The sequence below is a fragment of the Astyanax mexicanus genome, chromosome 20 (assembly GCF_023375975.1).
Source record: "Astyanax mexicanus isolate ESR-SI-001 chromosome 20, AstMex3_surface, whole genome shotgun sequence".
Classification (NCBI taxonomy): Eukaryota; Metazoa; Chordata; class Actinopteri; order Characiformes; family Acestrorhamphidae; genus Astyanax; species Astyanax mexicanus.
Window position 1 is genome coordinate 23,240,736 of NC_064427.1, and position 18,925 is coordinate 23,259,660.

The 18,925-nt window shown below is 37.1% G+C and overlaps 1 protein-coding gene across 5 annotated transcripts in view; it reads right to left on the reverse strand.

Annotated features, from left to right (window-relative positions):
• Positions 1–8,323, reverse strand: part of pip5k1ba (phosphatidylinositol-4-phosphate 5-kinase, type I, beta a) — a 28,643-nt gene extending 20,320 nt beyond the window's left edge. For 2 of the 5 annotated variants that reach the window (XM_022681210.2, XM_015607296.3), the window contains exon 1: positions 8,169–8,323. The gene's annotated coding sequence lies outside the window, so the exon portion shown is untranslated. Of the gene's footprint in view, positions 1–2,416; positions 2,439–2,475; positions 2,575–2,609; positions 2,669–8,168 lie in introns of those variants that run through there. The other 3 variants (XM_022681213.2, XM_022681212.2, XM_049468973.1) reach the window with 3 other exon arrangements.
• Between the last annotated feature and the right edge of the window lie 10,602 nt (positions 8,324–18,925).

Genomic DNA, 18,925 nt, shown 5'->3' on the forward strand with positions numbered 1-18,925 from the left:
TTCTTTGGTTTATCGCTTTACGAATGAGGAGATAAAAGTGAAGTTTGTCATTCTGATGTCTGCATGTTCGCAGTAGCTCCTGTATCAGCATCATTAGCAAGACTGAGGTGGTTCAGATGAACAACAGCAGCTGTTAGAGCCTTAAAAACTGCCAGGAAAACCAGGAATTGTAGGAAAAGCACAATGAGGACTTTTTTACAACTGTTTTCACTTAAAAAAGAAAAAATCTTAAGGACTGCTGCTTTAAAGCCACAGCAATGAGAAGGCCGTTACAACACTGGTCCTCAGCAAGTGCTCCAGCATGCAGTGTGTACTTGATACATTACAGAAGGAAAAGAAGACGAGGTGCCACAAGCAGAAGGTTTGCCAACGTTATCCGTCAGACACGGCTATCCAAGATATTCCCGACAGACTCCCATACTTCATAGCAGAGAGTCCAGAGGAGCTGAAGTCACACCCCGATTACATAACACACACAACACTGCTGTCCTGAGAAAACTTCCATGTGTGACTGTTGTTTTTCCCCTCGTGTAAACTGAAAGCTCCCTCTTTAAGCCCTGGAGTTACAAAACCAGAGTAAAATCTCTGGAGATTGTGTCGTAAGAAGGTTTTCCCCCTCTTAAAAAAGCTAATATGCTGTGTATTAGTACAGTATGCCCATCCAAACACACATACAAAAGTTTGAAAGTACAAAACTCTTAAAAATATTACAAAAGAGTAGAAAAACAATGTTTTTGTATTCTCAAAAAAAGGAAAAACACTGTTAATATTAGTCATTTTAAAGCATTTAAAGCAGCATTCCTTAAGATTCTTTATTTTAAATGTAAAGCAATAGCATTCAAAAGTGATGTGAGTAAGGGTGTGCCATATCATATCGTACACAATGATATCGCCTTTTATAACTTTTTTGAATATCATGAACGATATTATACCCTGAAATATTGTGCCTTATCACCCACCCCTAATTATCACATCAGGGTTCTACTTTCTACTTTTTTGCAGTCTTAGCAAAAGAAAAAAAATAATCACACTGTTCTCATTTCCCATTATATGTCTACTAGAGACTTTTACTTTAATCTATGTATGGAGATCTTTGGAGTGTATTATTAGTATCATGCAGTAGTGTATTATATAAATGTTTTTTTAATTTCAGTGTTTTGTCATATCGCAAAGAGTATCGTTATCACAAAAAATACCATGAAATAACATGATATTATTTTAGCTACATCTCGCCATATCGCCCACCCCTAGGACAAAGTATTATAAAAACAGCATCAACATACGTCTATGAAGCCAATTATGTTCATTCTAAAAAACAGAGTGGTCTGGTCTTTTCCCAGGATTTTTTGTTTATTTGGCCATTGCAATCTTAAAAATATTATATTAAAATGTTTGCTGTTCAACACATTTGGACAAATTTGACATATTGCCGTTGAGTGATAGCAAGACCCTTGCATCTCTAATTTTGTTGTTTTCATCTATTGGCATAATGTGAATATTTACATTAGTTTAAAATGATGGATGGATGGGTTTCAAAATTACTTACAAAATGGAAAAAAACTAATCTTAAAAGTTAAGGAGAGTTTTTTTTCTTACATTGTAAAGTTGTCATTATGGAGATGCATGTTTTTTACCCAACAGAAACAATTTATACAGTGTATTTTTACATAAGCCTTCAATAAAAGTTAAGAACCTTTGGTTTCTCTGCACACTTTAGTCAGGAGTACCACACATGCAGGGTTCACAACAACATAACTAACTAATGAGAAGTCAATGATTCTACAAAGTGATGATGGGACACATTTATAGTCTACTATTTACTCACATATTTTTCTTCCTATAGAATATTGCTGCAATTATTTTATCTATTTATCTATCTTATGTCAATATACAGCTCTGAAAAAAGATCTGCATCTTTTTTTTTGTATTTCAGCCATTTCTCATTTTCTGCAAATAAATGCTCTAAATGACAATATTTTTATTTGGGAGAAATGTTGTCTGTAGTTTATAGAATAAAACAACCACGTTCATTTTACTCAAACATAAACCTATAAATAGCACAATCAGAGAAGCTGATTTAAAAAAAAAAAGGGGGTCTCTTACTTTTTTCCAGAGCTGTATTTAGTTTCATAATTTCTAACCACCTACATGACAACTACACCCTTTAAAACCTGTTTTTTTCATGCACCTCCAATCGTAGTATTTCTTATTATATGGATTATTTATTTAGATTATTTAAACAGTTAGTTTTAGATTCATTTTAGTTTCCATGATTAGTCGTCAAAATAAAGGTTGATTAATAAATAAAAAAAATCTAAAACAACTTGAGAGCAAATAACTGAACAATAACTTGGATAATACGTACATTAGAAAAAACAGCACAACCAAGACCAAAAAATAAAAGGCTATAAAATACCTTATCCAGCAGCTTAGAACTGCACACCTCTGGGAAATAAGCGCTGTATAAATACGTACCTCACAGGCCGAGCTGTGCTGCCGAACCTGTGAACTGCTTATGAAAGTGTCCCAGAGCTCGAGCTCTTTCTGAACAGTTTCCACCCATATAACCTCTGCTCCTAATTAATACAGATTAGGAAATTATAGCTTACCTAATCATTCAGAGGACGGCCTATTAGTGCATTGCTCAACAACCCCCCCACCCAATACCCCACCCCACCCACCACACCAAACAATCAAATAAACAGGGAATACAGGGAGCATATTGTTTTAAAGGACTAGAAATAGCAGTAAGAATACGTCAGCTATGTAGAAACCAGAGTGCTGAACAAAGGGCACAGATCCTGTACTTGATGAGTGAAAGTACAAGCCTGCTGGGTAAAATATTACTCTAGTAAAAGCTGAATCCTCTACTTTTATTCCTGCTTGAGGTTAAAGTGACCCTTCTGAGACAAAAACCTGAATGTTTACTCTATAGCCACCTTTACACTAGGGCTGCACGATATTGGAAAAAAAAAATTGTTTGGTCTTTTTTCGACGATATACATCACAATATTAAACAATGCAGTGCCCATGATGTCACCAGCCCCGCCCCCACCTGCCCGCCGAGCTCCCAAACCGGAGGAAAACAGCAAAACAACAGTAATTGGGGATTTAAATGGCTTTTTAATGGTAAATAAAAGCATGAATTCAGCTGTAACTGGAAATATCTGCACAAAACTGTGCCAGACTAAGGTGAACAACTTTCGACACGTACGTTTACTACAAGCACGTGTCCAACCATGTGGATGGAGGCCATGCGGTTACCTCGTGTTTACTACGGACAACATTCCTCCCAAACTCCAAATAAAAATATTGCCATTTAGAGCATATATTTTTAGAAAATGAGAAATGGCTGAAATAACAAAAAAATATCATATTTCATAAAGTTTTAAGAGTTCAGAAATCAATATTTGGTAGAATAACCCTGTTTTTTAATTACAGTTTTCATTCATCTTGGCATGTTCTCTTCCACCAGTCTTACACACTGCTTTTGGATAACTTTATGCCTTTACTCCTGGTGCAAAATTCAAGAAAGTTCAGTTTGGTTTGATGACTTGTGATCATCCATCTTCCTCTTGATTATATTCCAGAGGTTTTCAATTTGGTAAAGTCAAAGAAACCCATCATTTTTAAGTGATCTCTTAAGAGCTGTTAAGACGCATTAAACAATTAAACAATACAATAGACAAATCAATAAATCACTGAAGTTCTTATTTCAGGTATGATCATTTATTGTACACAACATGGCATTGATGACAAATGCAATATAATACTATTAAGCAAATTAATTAAAAACGTGCTCATTTGCATGCATGTGTATATAGATGCAAAATGCAACACAGGGGAAATGAAAGGTGATCAGTGCTCAGTTGTTTCACAGTGAGAAGAATGAGCTGAGTATCATGTATCATTTCTTCCTCATTGAACTGAGTGCGTCTTTGTTGTTATTTCAGAGGCTGAGCAGTAAAGCTGAGTTTACAGCAGGGCTGCTTCAGTAAAGGACTACTCAAACACAGCTGACAATTAAGCACTGAAGCTAATCAAGTGCATTATATGGACACTAATATGGAAACTGCCTGTTATAGCGTCATACACCATACACAGGCTAAGCCTTGCTTTGAAGTAAGTTGAAGTACAAATGGTGAATAAACACTGGAAATTCTTTTTAGTCCAGGATTAGCCTTAATCTGGGTGTGTGAAATCAGCCTTATATGACCAAAAGTTTTCAAATGTTTGGAGACATTCCTTTTAATAACAATGAAACAGGCATTCAATTGTTCTTATGTACTACTACTATATGCAGGTGTTGGACAATGAAACTGAAACACCTGTCATTTTGTCACCAGTAAGAGCAGAGTGTGCAGGTTCAATTAGCAGGGTAAGAGCACAGTTTTGCTCAAAATATTGCAATGCACACAACATTACGGGTGACATACCAGAGTTCAAAAGAGGACAAATTGTTGGTGCACGTCTTGCTGACGCATCTGTGACCAAGACAGCAAGTCTTTGTGATGTACCAAGAGCCACGGTATCCAGGGTAATGTCAGCATAAGGTCACCAAGAAGGACCAACCACATCCAACAGGATTAACTGTGGACGCTGTAAGAGGAAGCTGTCTGAAAGGGATGTTCGGGTGCTAACCCGGATTGTATCCAAAAAACATAAGACCACGGCTGCTCAAATCACGGCAGAATTCAATGTGCACCTCAACTCTGCTGTTTCCACCAAAAATGTCCGTCAGGACAATAAATTATTGTGGTCTAAAACCAGGTGTTTCAGTTTCTTTGTCCAACCCCTGTATAGTCTAAATTACTGTGCTTGGGAGCAAAAGAGAGGGCTCTCAACGCAGACAATAATCTAATGTAGAATTCACATGGGTGGGAGATGAGCTTGGTGGGTTCCAGGTGGGTTCATATACAAGTTGATACTGGAACCAAGTTTGGCTTCCCAAATGTGCCCTATTGTTGCATTATGGCCCACCTTAACCTAAACAGACTGCAGCCCAGACAGGACCCAAGCTCCCACCCCTCCTGGTTTCATGACTACCCCTGGTGGCTTCCATATGTGGAAATATGTGGTCAACCCAGAGCCTGTGTACAAAAAAAATATATATACACACACATAAGCAGTGTTTCCTGCCATCTCAGCACACTTAAAAAAACGCATGTTGCAAGGCCAATAACGAGTGTCCAGAGGAGGAGCTTGGCAAAGAGCCAGTTAGAAACAAACACAGCTGAAGTGAATTTCTAAGCTGTAGAGGGGCTGACGTATTTATCATATGCTGGAAAAGGACCAACCGAGGCCAGTTGCACTACTACAATTGCCCAAAACTGGCTGTGCTACTTTATAATCCATTGACCATTGTTTTTTTTTATTAGTTTAACTAGATTTGTTGTTTTATTAAAACAGTTAGTTAAAAAAAAGAGCCGCATCATATGAAATGATCGCAGCATATTGATACGTGGTGTCAAATATCTATATTTTAATTGAGATATAGGCACTGTAATAGGCCTTTCACACAAAAAAGGTTTTGTGGACAGTATATTGTCCCTGAAATATTTGCGATAAATTATACTATCATCATATTAAATATTACTGAGGTGCTGTCCATTTATTGTACAATAAGTAAATGAGATAATTTAATTATCACATAGGCCTACGCTCTTAACTCTCTAAGACTCACCCTTAAATTTGACATACTAAATTTGACTCAAGATTGTTTCTGGTTCAAAAAGGTTCATATCTGGGAAAATGTTGGTGTGTAAAATTTGAACAAAAAATGATAAGGAGAGTTCATATGAACAGGGAATGGGATTGGGTAATTGGCCTTACAATTTGGGGAGAAAATAGGTGAAATTAGAAACAAAAAGATAAAAAAGCTGGAGGACAAAACTGGGAGGAACCACGAGTCCTCAAAAGGGGACCAATCCTACTCTGGTTAAAATGACTTTAAAATTACATTACAATTACAATTACATCACTGGAATCCTGCCACAACCAGCCCTAACTCTTTCTCTCTCTTGCTTTCTTACACAAAAACATATATAAACACACCCAGCCCCAGCCTGGAGACAGACAATAGCCCTTTATTCCACAGATCATTATAAGCGGGACTGAGGGATATGGTTTGAGGACCTGATGTGTTTGCACTTGGTGGAGTAGGAGGAGAGCGTAAATGATAAGTGACGTAAAAGAGCCGACCATGTGACACATTCAGAGCCAGTCAGCAAACAGGGACATCAATCACTGAACTGAACTGGGAAGCCAATGTAAGCAGTGTTATACACCTGAAGAGCAGCGTAGTGTCAGATCTAAAGACTCTCCATTGTAGCACTGCTGGAAAGGATGACACACACACACACACACACACACACACTCACTTCACTTAGATTTACTGGGACGTCATCATGAGTCAAACACTGCACTAATTCTGCTCCGGGATGGTTTACGAAGTTCTGTCCACTTATTTGACTCTCCGTCAGCCCTTATGGAAAATAAGATGCAGTCTCTGCAGGCCTGTAGGAGTAACCATGCTGCCCGTTTGCATATGGAAATTATTATTATCCAGATTACCCTGTTAATTTTAGGCACAGCCAGGCTCACAGCTCCTCTTCCACCTAGGCGTACAGTGTATGGTTATGAGGAAGTCATTTCTTCAGTATTTAACATGTTTATTTCCCTATATAACAAAAGTCATGCCTTCCCTGCATTCTCTAAAGACAATGCAGAGTTAATACAGTCATCTAAAAAAAAAAATCATACAGGCCATGAAAACTTGTAAGTTTTAAAACTCTCTCTCTCGCTCTCTCATGCGTAAATATATGTTCTCTTATACACACACACACACACACACACACACACAAAAACACACCAACACAAACACAGCTGCTTGCACATTTTCTTTCCAAGTTGTTGAATGTGGAATATGGGGCTAGCATTCATTTAATCTATAAACACTCTCAATTAATTGTATATTATTAACATTATTTTAAGAAGAAGAAGATCACAGAATTCTGGAAATCAGGAATAATCAAAATAATCATATAACCAACATAATAATTCATATAATAATCATAACAATTCGAAAGATATACATTTTGAAAGTATCCTTAAGTGCAGCCGCAAAAAACATCAAAAACAATACGATGAAACTGGCTCTCATCAGTTACCATCCTCAGAAACCCGAATTTATGTGTTAAGTTATGTGTCTGTATTACTTTTATATATATACAGATATATACACAGCTCTGGAAAAAAACTAGAGACCACTTAAAAATGATGAGTTTCTTTGATTTTACCAAATTAAACCTATGAAATATAATAAAGAGGAAGATGAATGTTCACAAGCCATAAAACCAAGCTGAACTGCTTGAATTTTTGCACCAGGAGTGGCATAAAGTTATTCAAAAGCAGCGTGTAAGACTGGTGGAGGAGAACAAGCCAAGATGCATTAACTGTGATTAAAAAACTCCTCCAAACTATTTTTTTTCTTTGTTTGATTTCTGAAAGCTCTGCATATTTTTTGTTATTTCAGCCATTTCTCATTATCCTTCTGCAAAAAAAAATATTTTAATGACAATATTATTATTTGGAATTTGGGAGAAATGCTGTCTGTAGTTTATAGAATAAAACAACAATTTCATTTTACTGAAACTATATCTATAAATAGCAATATATCTCCATTTCTTGTAGTTATCATATTGACTCAACAGGTTTTATATATAAATAAGAGCAGGATTGTTGGGGAAAAATGTGTTTTCAGCAGATAAATCTTCTGTCTATGTTTAAAACAAACATATATACAGCTTTTCTTAGTGTGACCTATATTTTATAACATGCCTATAGCAGAGTTTATATCTATCCATAATCTAAAACAGCAGTACTGAGCCTCCAACACGCCTCCACAGCCACCAGCAACAACAGCAGCAACAACAGCAGCAGCAGCAGCAGCAGCAGCAGCTTCACCTGAAGCCCTAAAATATCAATAGGAGCATCCAGCTCCTATATTAATAATATACACAGAGAGAGAGATTAATAAACTCATATAAACTCAGAATAAACACGTGGCTAATTCACACTGCGCTGAGATCAGTGACTCGCAGCCTCCGGCAGCTCGGCAGCGCCTCTGAAACAGCGAAATCCGTATAAAATGATATAAATGAACTTACCAAAGCGCTGTGGAGGATTATTAGACACCAGAGCTCCTCAGGCCGCAGTCTGGAGTCTCCAGCTACGTCTCTCTCGCCGAGGAGCCGCTCGCTCTCCGCCGACGTCCGCGCGACGCGTTCGTGTGAAGCACCAGCCTAACGATTATGATTCAGCCATGCCCAGTGTCCGACTCCTAAAAGAATCGGTTCTTTTTTTAAATATACCAGTCGAATCGATTCACCTGTTCAGCAGCAACAATAGTCAGTGTTTATGTTTAATACATACACGTTAAATTCTGGATTTTTTATTATTATTAATTATTATGTCAAGAACTCCTTAAACCTCCTGTTACGTTCATTTGTCAGGAACAGTAATAGTGTTACCATTGCTGTTTAATTATCCAAAAGATGTCGGAAACCAAAAAAATCCCAACACGCAGTGTAAATATTTAATTACTAACTGAATTACTAATTATTCTATTAATATTTAGTGCAATGGTGTTCCTTACCTAACAATAATTCACTCTTTTTCTTTAAAAAAATGATTAAACTTTTTCAATATTCAATAGTTTTACATAACATTGAAACATAACGTTACACATAACATACATATGTGAGATGAACCATTTTCATATCATATGTTGATTACACTAAATAAGGCAAGCAGAATACTTTTAATACGTTTAACTATTTTTTCCTATATCTTCAAACTTTAAAACGGATCAGTTTGACCCATAACATAACAGGAGGGTAACTAGGTAAAGACAAAAAAAAACAGTCAACTCAAAACGTTTCAATAACTTTAAAAGTATTCTCAAGTGTTGATCATAAAACTGGCTCTCATCAGTTACCATCCTCAGCTCATGTATTATATAGATGTATTAAACACAGATTGATTTATTTAAGCATTTATTTCTATTATTGTTGATAATTATGGCTTACAGCCAACAAAACCCCAAAAATCAGTGTATCAGAAAATTTAAATATTATATAAGACCAATTGGTACTTTTGGCAGTGTGGGCAGTGTGCCAAGTCCTGCTGGAAAATGAAATCCTCATCTCCATAAAAGTTGTCAGCAGAGGGAAGCATGAAGTGCTGTAAGATTTTCCGGGAAACACTGCAATGACTTTGGACTTGATAATAAAACACAGTGGACCAACACCAGCAGATTACATGTCTTATCACTGATTGTGGAAAATTCACACTAGACCTCAAGGGACTTTGATCTTTTGATTTCCAAATTAAATGCAACATTTACTGATGGTCATCTGCTTCATATATCTATTAATTTTTATTTTTATCTCTTTATTTTCATTTTATTATATATTTTGCCTTTAATTTATCGGAAAGAAAGAAAATAAATTGTTAGAGGGTTCATATAGTACTCAGGGCCCACATCTCTTTGTGGTTCAATGAAAGGTTGAATCTGACTTTTGATTCATTGATTCATCAACGAACAAATATGAAGTATCGGTTCAGTAAACTGAACTGAACTTCCATTCAATAATCACCCGTCGTTTTTATGCTGGCTGCAGAGGCATTTCAGACCACTGACATAAACAAATATATATATATATATATATATATATATATATATATATATATATATATATATATATATATATATATATTATATATTATATAATGTATATAAATGCAAACATAAAAACGTATACAAAAATACTCCGAAAGCTTAACAGTAAATACCGATTAGATAAACTGCTGCTTTCAAGAGAGAATACTGCTATTATATTATATAATATAGATGTTTTTATCATGTATACATTACTAGTATATGGCACAGCCCTACTTTATGATTAATATGCCAATAAAATAGTTTTACATATAGAGATTTTTATTATTTATAAAGTACTGATGAACGATTGAAGACAAGCGTGTTGAGGAACATCCAGCCCGTGTGCTAGGCCCCTTGGTCCTTGGCCCCCTGGTCCGACACCTGTGGTAAACAGAGAAGACCCTCAGCTCTTCATCTGACCTTCTTAACACAAACACAGCTGACTCTGCTGGAAACCACAGCCACACATCTCCTATTTACCATACTGATTCAGATAAAACAGCATTAACAAGGTCAGGATGCTGGACGATCACCACTTCATAACCCCAACTCGTTCCAACAAGTAATAAATGGAACAACTTTATGTAAAACCCTTTGCTGACACAGATGTGCAAATGCACGCGCAAATGCATGTTTTATTTTTCATCTGAAACAGATAAACATGAACCAGTTTGCATCGTGCCTAATGTCAGACAAGGGCTCGAGGCATAGAACTGCAATTAAACTGTCCCAGCTAACAGAGAACGTTAGAACAATGTTAGAAAAACGTTTAGCAACATTTTTGGAAGGTTAGCCTGTAACATTACAGAAATAATGTTCCAGGAACGTTCTAAAAATGTGTGATATATTAATGGTTTGCATCACAATGTTATTGGACCGCTTCTCATGTAACATTCCCAGCTAGATGTACACTAACATTATGTAAACGTTCATTTTAAAACACTAAAGAGATGTAAAACATTAAATGACAAAGTGACATTGCAGTGACATTACAATCTTTCTTAATAAAGGCCTATTTATTGGTCTTCAGTTATGAACATTTCATAATGAATGGACTGATAGCAATGGCCTGATTTAATCTTCCATATAACCTCATTACGTTTACATGCATTCAAGGCAAAAACACACTGTAACTGTATGAAACACCAAAAGGCCCAAAAAACGCCTGGACCGGACGCCTTTTATCAAAAAGAACGGCGTAAAATACGCCGTTCTGTGTGGGTTTTACGCCATAATATACGCCGTATGATTTCAAGATGCCGTAATATACGCCGTTTGATTTCATGACGCCGTTAAAAACGCCGCTAAAAGCACAGAAGACGCCGTTTTTTTCAAGAATTTCCCCCCGGGGATCAATAAAGTATCTATCTATCTATCTATCTATCTATCTATCTATCTATCTATCTGTTTCCCACGGCGTTTTGACGCGCCGTACAGAGCGCCGTCTCAGTGCAATGAGACGGCGTAAAAAGCGCCGTTTTAGTGTCTCTCTTGACGCCGTAAAAAGCGGCGTAAAAAGCGGCGTTTAATAATAAGATAATGAGCTCCACCTTCCAGTTTTGAAAGCCAATACATTTAAACTCTGTTCAGCCAATGCTCTTACAGAGAGACTCAGTCTAAAGCAATTCACTGCAGATCCGAGCTCCTGAACCAGAGCTCTTCAGTTTTTTAATTACAAATTACAATATACCTTCTTCAGACATTCACGCTGGTGCTCATGCCTTTTATTAGTCTAATATTTTACGCCGTTCTTTTCGATAAAAGGCGTCTGGTCCAGGCGTTTTTTGGGCCTTTTGGCGTTTCATATAACTGTAACCTTATCATTTTGAACACACAGGCTTTTACTATCACATTTTCACGCGTTAAATCTTTACAATCGCCTGCAGTTCAAGGTAAGTGATGCCCTTCTGACGTCTCGGCCTGACCTTATCCTGATCTGTTAACCGTATAGATAGAAACATTGGAAAATCTTCTGTACTGAGAGTCCGCCATCTCCTATTAGTACGCACACAACAACAACAGCTCTGATAAGCTTCAGCCTCACACGTTCTCAACAGCTATAAAAGAATTCATGTCAGCAGAGATAAGCCAGTGAACTAACCTTGAGCTGGGTTATGTTTCCTGGAGAGAGTGTATCTGAGAGTCCCACTGTAGCAGAGACTTTTCTTATACTGACTGGCCTTTAGAGCACTAAGTTCAGGTCTTACCCAGCTAACTGACATTTTAACAACGTTTTACAACGTTTTGTAAAGCTTTCAGAAGCAGGGCCGTGCAGAGACCTTTAGAGAGGCAGGTGCTCAAAGTCAAAAGGGGAAACATGGAGCACAAATTTGAAACACACCTGACAATATAACCGGTTGATTTGTGGTCTTACTAGTGGTGTTACTGTAAACTACAAGTGAACAGAAATCACATTAGAGCAGTGTTTCTCAACCCTGTTCCTGCATATTCCCACTGTTCTGCATATTCTAGAGCTTTCTCTGCTTCAAAGGCACTTAATAAAGTAAATTATCATTCTTTTAGAAAAATCGCCGTATATCCAGATTTATTTTAACATCAGCTAACTGCAGCCTGCTGACAAAACTCGCAGTGAGGGGGAGGGGCTTCGCCTCTAGCACTCTGACTCTCCTCCCTGCGCCGCAAAACCATAAAGCTGATTGGCTGTTTCTCCAGAAAGGCGACACTTTATCCTTGAACCGGTGTTCTGTCGAGTTATGCTACCCATCGATATGTGCTTCTTTAAGGCACTGCGCATGCGTTGACCTACTTTTTGTTTGTATTGTTTTATGTTTTTCATGATAGTTCCTAAAGGTTTTTTACTGGGAGCATTTAATAGCCAGCTTGAATGTTAAAAAATGTAAAGAGAAATCTGTACCATAAAACTGTACAAAACAGTTTTTAATCAAGTAGCTTATATATGACTTTTACTTTTTTTACTTTACCTAATTTAGCCTATCCACCTATCCAGCCTGCCTAAGCTTCTGCTGGAAATATATATATTTTTAATATGGCCTTTTTAGGTGTTTTTTTACTACTAGGGTAGCACGATTTGACATACTATTAGAGAAAATAATAGTATGGGAGGACTCAGGAAAAAGGGGTAAAATATGATAGTTGCCCGGCCAAAACGGCAGACTTGGAAGGTATGACTTTTACATATACACTTACGAAAAAAAGGGTTAGCCTGTATTGTTACAGACATAATGTTCTAGGAACATTATAAAAATGTAAACTTTTTGTGATGTAATATTGGTTTGCATTAAAACGTCATTAGAACGTTTGTAACCCAGGGCGCTATGAGCTAGCGGTTTGTCTCACAAAGCTTGATCTAACACGGTAAACATGCAGACTTCAGTCCGATATACTCACCTCTGAACAGTGAAAGAGCTAGTGCTAGAGTTAGCAGCTAATGCTAATACTGCTCAGCCTTAGAACACTAAGCCAGTGGTTCTCAAACTTTTTAGACCACGTACCTCAAATGACCAAACTAAAACATTCAGCTATTACAAGCCATTTCACATAAACACACGTACCACACTCATTATTTATACACAGTAAGCTACATGTGTGTAATCCACACATATACATGTCGTCATATCTTTTGTCAAATGTTCTTCACCTGTTGTTCAGGTCCAGCTGGTCATTCAGAAAAAAACTTCCCCTATGCTGATAAAGAGCTAGTTATTGAGCTTACCAGCATAGGGTAAGTTTTTTCCGGATGACCAGCAGGTCCAAGGCTGTAAAATCACAGATGGTTCATAATGCTTCAGTGTTGATCTGCAGGCTGTAATTATATCTTACAGCCACCAGATATCACTCTTCTCTCAGGCTTTTTGGCAAAATTGGGAAGAAGTAATGTGCTCTTATGTTAAGCTCTTGGATAATGGATCTTCTATATGTTCTTTTAGTAAAACAGAAAATTAAATTGTTTATTCATTTATTTTACAGATGTCCTAACACAAAAACATGCTGTATATACGCATATGCTATAATAAAGTATCATATTATCTTTAAGGAAAATATCATATTTTCAGAGATCTGCCAGAGATCCATACCTAACTTAAGACTTTTCTTGTTTTGTATAAAATACCATTACATACCTTTACAAAAACTTATAACACTGAATATTACTGTTGATAAATTGCCCCTTGTGTCTTATTTTGTGGTGTTAATTGATTAACAAGCTTTATCAAATTAATCACAGCAGTACTCTGTAATTAATTGTAATTAATCACACTTCTTCTTCCTCCTGTGAGTCTGGAGGAAGAGTGGAGAAACACAGTTCAAACTGCTTGAGGAATAGTGTGAAGTTTACACCAATCAGTAATGGTTTGGAGAATCATGTAATCTGCTGGTGTTGATCTACTGTGTTATATTAAGTGCAAAGTAATTTGGTCAATTGGTCTTATATAATATTCTAATTTTCAAAAGCCATATGGAAGCCATAATCATCAACAATAAAATAAATAAAAACTTAAAATAGGTCACTTTGTGTGTAATACATCTATTTAATATATGAGTTTCACATTTTGAACTGACTTACTGAAACAAAGTAACTTTTCAATTATATTTTTTAGAATGCACTGTAGTATATCTTCATAACCGTTCCAAGCAGTTCCTATTATATCCACAAGAGGGTGTTAGAATTAGCTGAAGCTGGTAGTTAGCAGAGTTTGGCTGTGTGACCTAGAAAGGAGGTATCCAGGCCTGTGAGTGAAAGCTTGCTGAAGGTAGAGATAACAGCACCCACACCAACACAGACACCCTCCTGACACTGTTTCATTCACTCCCAGCCCGGCCCAGTGGGCACGTGGGAAACAGGCGGTAATTTAAGAAGTGTGTGACAAGACTGAGAGCGTTCAAAAGCCTGAGGAAGGAGGGGAAGCTTAAGTAAACCAAAAGAAATGAGGCGTTCCTTCCTGAGAGCTTTACCAACAACAATAGGAAGAGAAGCCCCCACTGCACCTGCAGAACCAGAGAGAGCCATGCTGAACTCATGTGCAGATCACAAGATCCTGCTGCACACTTCTGAAGAAGTCAAAGTTGCAAGCAAGTCAGGTTCAAGAGCTTTGTGGTTCTTAGTGACATGAAAAATGTTGGATGTGAGATTCATTATATCCTACGGGTTAATTTACAAATTATTAATTTACCTCTTCAATCTCTGCAGCAATGCTGACAGCACTTCTACGCCTTTTTTAAAGACAGCATTTGGACATGAACCTGAGCACTGCACTCAGCTTCTTTAGACGACCAAGGTCTGTTCTAAGTGGACCCTGCTCTTTTAAAACCCTGGATGATCTTGGCCACTGTGCTGCAGCTTAGTTTCAGGGTGTTGGCCATCTTCTTGTAGCAGAAAAAAACATCTTTTAAAATCCTCAGAGAGTTCTTTGCCATAAGGTGCCATGTAGGAACTTTCAGTGACCAGTATGAGAGAGTGTGAGAGCTGTACTACAAAATTTAACACACCTGCTTCCTATGCACACCTGAGACCTAGTAACACTAACGAGTCACATAATATTTTGGAGGGAAAATGACAAGCAGGGCTCAATTTGGACATTTAGGGGTGTATTCTCTTAGGGATGTATTCAGTTTTGTCGCCAGAGGTTTAGATATTTAGAGCTGTTTATTGAGGTATTTTGAGGGAAGAATAAATTTACACTGTTATATAAACTGCACACAGACTACTTTTTATTGTATCAAAGTTTCTTTTTATCACTGTATATCTTGTCCCATGAAAAGATATACTTAAATATCTGCAGAAATGTGAGGGGTGTACTCACTTTTGTGATACACTGTATTTCAAAATAAAAGGATAAGTGGACAGACTAAAATGTAAAGCAATAAAATAAAGAGATAAGTAAAAGGAATAATACAATATATCAAATTAAAAAATAAATTAAAGGGAAAAATAAATGGAAAAGTAAAACAAGGAAAACTTAAAAAACTTAAAACTTAAAGACAAAATTAATACAATAAACAAAATTAAAAAAGTAAAACAGAAAATTACATGAATAAAAAGACAAAATAATGATAAAAAATATATATAGTGGCTTCACTGATAAAAATAAAGGATTATATACTACCCAATACTCCTGATGAGAGCCAGTTTCATCCTAATGTTTTGATGGTCTTTGCGACTTGAGCACTTGAGTTTTGTACACAATTGGGATACAACTCTGTGTTCTGTAAAGCAATTGTAAAAGTTTTAAGGTCATCTTAACTCGTCATGTAACTTGGTAATCATATTTATTATTGAGTTTTCCACTGTATTAATAAGACTTGAGAGGGTGTTCATGTGCGACGTTCCAGTCTGGAACTCTTGTATTGGCCATAATTCCAGAACGTCACCACATGAACGCAGCATAATTCGGATCTCAGGAAATGAGTAAGATACTCCAAATACTAATCAGCACAAGATGGAAAACAGGAAACTCTCTCTCCCTCTCTCTGTTTCTCTCTCGCTCGTTTACTCAGTGCTGTAAATTACACGTTAAACCAGAGTACATTTAGGCTTTTAATGGACACTCTCATGCTGCTGTCACTCATGGAGCTTTAGATAATTATTCCCCTGAAGTTTTCCAGCCACTGATTTCAAAGCGGGAGATTTTTCTCTTTTTTTAAAGGGTGGGAGTAATGTGGGGTGGGGTTGGTGGTCCACGTTAATCGTCCATCTGGATTCCGTTACTTTAATGTGCCAAATGCTGAAATTACACTCATTGCACAGGAAAACAGGAGGCCCACACGGGCTTCATCAAAACAGTCAGGACAGTGAGTGGTGGCAAGAGGACCATAATAAATCCCCTTGTGGTCTGCAGCACAGACACGGACAGAAACACTCTGTGACCCCCTAGATAAGGTAGAGGGTCTCACATGTGGATCCTGTTGGTGTGCTGAGTCGAGGAGCATTAGCTCCTGCTTAAAACTGCCTCACAGTCAGGAACAGTTAGTTGTATCAGGCCAGGTGTTCCACTGGGATTGGACCCAATAATGAATTTGTTGGGTCTACTTATGCCAGTTCCCACCAGGGCAACCATCTCTTGTGCATTCAGTAACATATTATGTAAAGGTTGATTGACTGTCCACAGTGTTGTAGGCCATATGAGCACGTTGCCATTGTCTTTAAAGCAAGTTGTGACTTTATACTGGATGAGAACTGCAATGAAGTAATTCTGTGCTGGATTAATTGTATCATATAATGGGAAAAGAGACTAGTAGATTGGATGCAGGGCCATTTTATCCTGTATTAAAAAAAGAAAAAACACAAGCTAAACCTTCCTAGAAGAAGTAGTGCTTAGTCATATCAACTGTTTGATAAATATAAAGTAGACAAAAAATACACTGCTGTTCATTATGTTACTCACTTTTGTAAGCATCAACTACAATTTCAATTTCTACCAAATTCCAAATAAAAATATTGTCATTTAGAGCAATTATTTGCAGAAAATAAGAAATGGCTGAAAAAAAAGGCGCAAAGCTTTCAGAGTTTAGAAATTAACATTTGGTGGAATAATCCTGGTTTTATTCCAGTTTTCATGCATATTGGAATGTTCTCCTCCACCAGTCTTACACACTGCTATTGGATATCTTTTTGCCACTCCTGGTGTAAAAAATCGAGCAGTTCAGCTTGGTTTGATGGCTTGTGATCATCCATCTTCCTCGAAATGTATCATTTTAAGTGGCTGTATATACACTAAATTTGATTCCGTTTACATTTACAGGAAATTTATACTGAAAGCTGGAATTACCTTAGAATTGCTTAGATTCTTGAATACTAATATTAATGGTGGAGGTTTGGATTTATTGATTAATCTGGAAACTTTAACACATCATTTTGGCCATTTTGGCCCCAACTTCCTCCCATGATTCACTCTTTTATTTATAAAGTATAGTGACTTATTAGTAGTTTTAGTTAGTAATGTGAACATGGCAAATTACTAAACTACTGTTAAGAGAGTTCAGAGAGTAGATTACATATTATCGATGCTAAAATATGAATTAAATCTCATAACTAACTGTCTCTCTTAATTTAAAATGTTTACTCTAGTCATTTATGTATGCATACTGTACATAGCACACTACATTTTTTTGTTTTGTTTTTTTTCTCCTTATGCATTTTAACATGTGATTGATTAATTGTACTGTAATATTGTTATGATTAATATTAGTGTTTCTGTAAAGATTTAAAACGGACTGAGGTTTCTGTTTTGGTAAGAAAAGTACACTATACATTTCTGAATATTATTACAATTGATTATATTTGTTTCCATCAATAATTTCAAGGTTGATGCAGCTAAATCACCACTCTTAGCTTAATGTGTTTCCTTCATTCCCTCGTGATTTCTCTCTCCCTCTCCCCCAGAATCTCCCTCCATCTATTTCTCCCTCGCCCCAATTGTGTTTCGCATTTATTTTTGGGGCCTGCCGGCCGGCCTTACATGGCCTGGCGTGGGCTGCAGCTCGTTCTGCGGGACGCCCGCTGGTCTGCTCCAGTGCAGGATGAGAATACCAGACGTTTGAAGTCATCGGTTTAAAGGGACTGCGCCGCAGCCTGAGTACACTCGGCCTTTGTCTGAAGCAGAGTTACACCAGAGAGAAACACCAAAAGATCCTTCAGCTGAGACTCGTGCTCAGATCTGCACGTTAGGTAAACAGATTCAACATGTGCGTTTCTGAATCACCAAAACAAGACAAGCACTGACTGCTGAGACTCTGAAAGAGTGATGATTCGGACAAAATGTAGTTCTTCTTTAGTTTTGCACATCAGATCACGAGATACTGTAGATATACACTCATACACTGCTTGGCAAAGAAAAGTCTCCACCTGGATTTAAGTAAGTAAATGATTGTGGTTGATATCCGTGTATGCACATAGACAATATATGTCTGTATGTATTTCTGCTCTTGCAGCATTACCAGCAAGCTGATTGGCTCTGTGTTGATAGACATGACTTTTTCTGTAAACAGACTCTGAGCTAATCATTATGAAAGCTCCCAGTCATATTTCAACCAACATGTTCATAAACTGCTTATAACCGGTTTTACTGCATGCAAATTCTCCTCAAAAGCGTTTCAATAACAGCTTTAAATCCATTCTTTGTGCTGTTTTTACTGTATTACTGGATGTTGGGACCATGTTAGCACTGGAGCCCTGAACTGATGTTAATAACATTCACAATTACTTCATAACGCTAACTTCAGCTC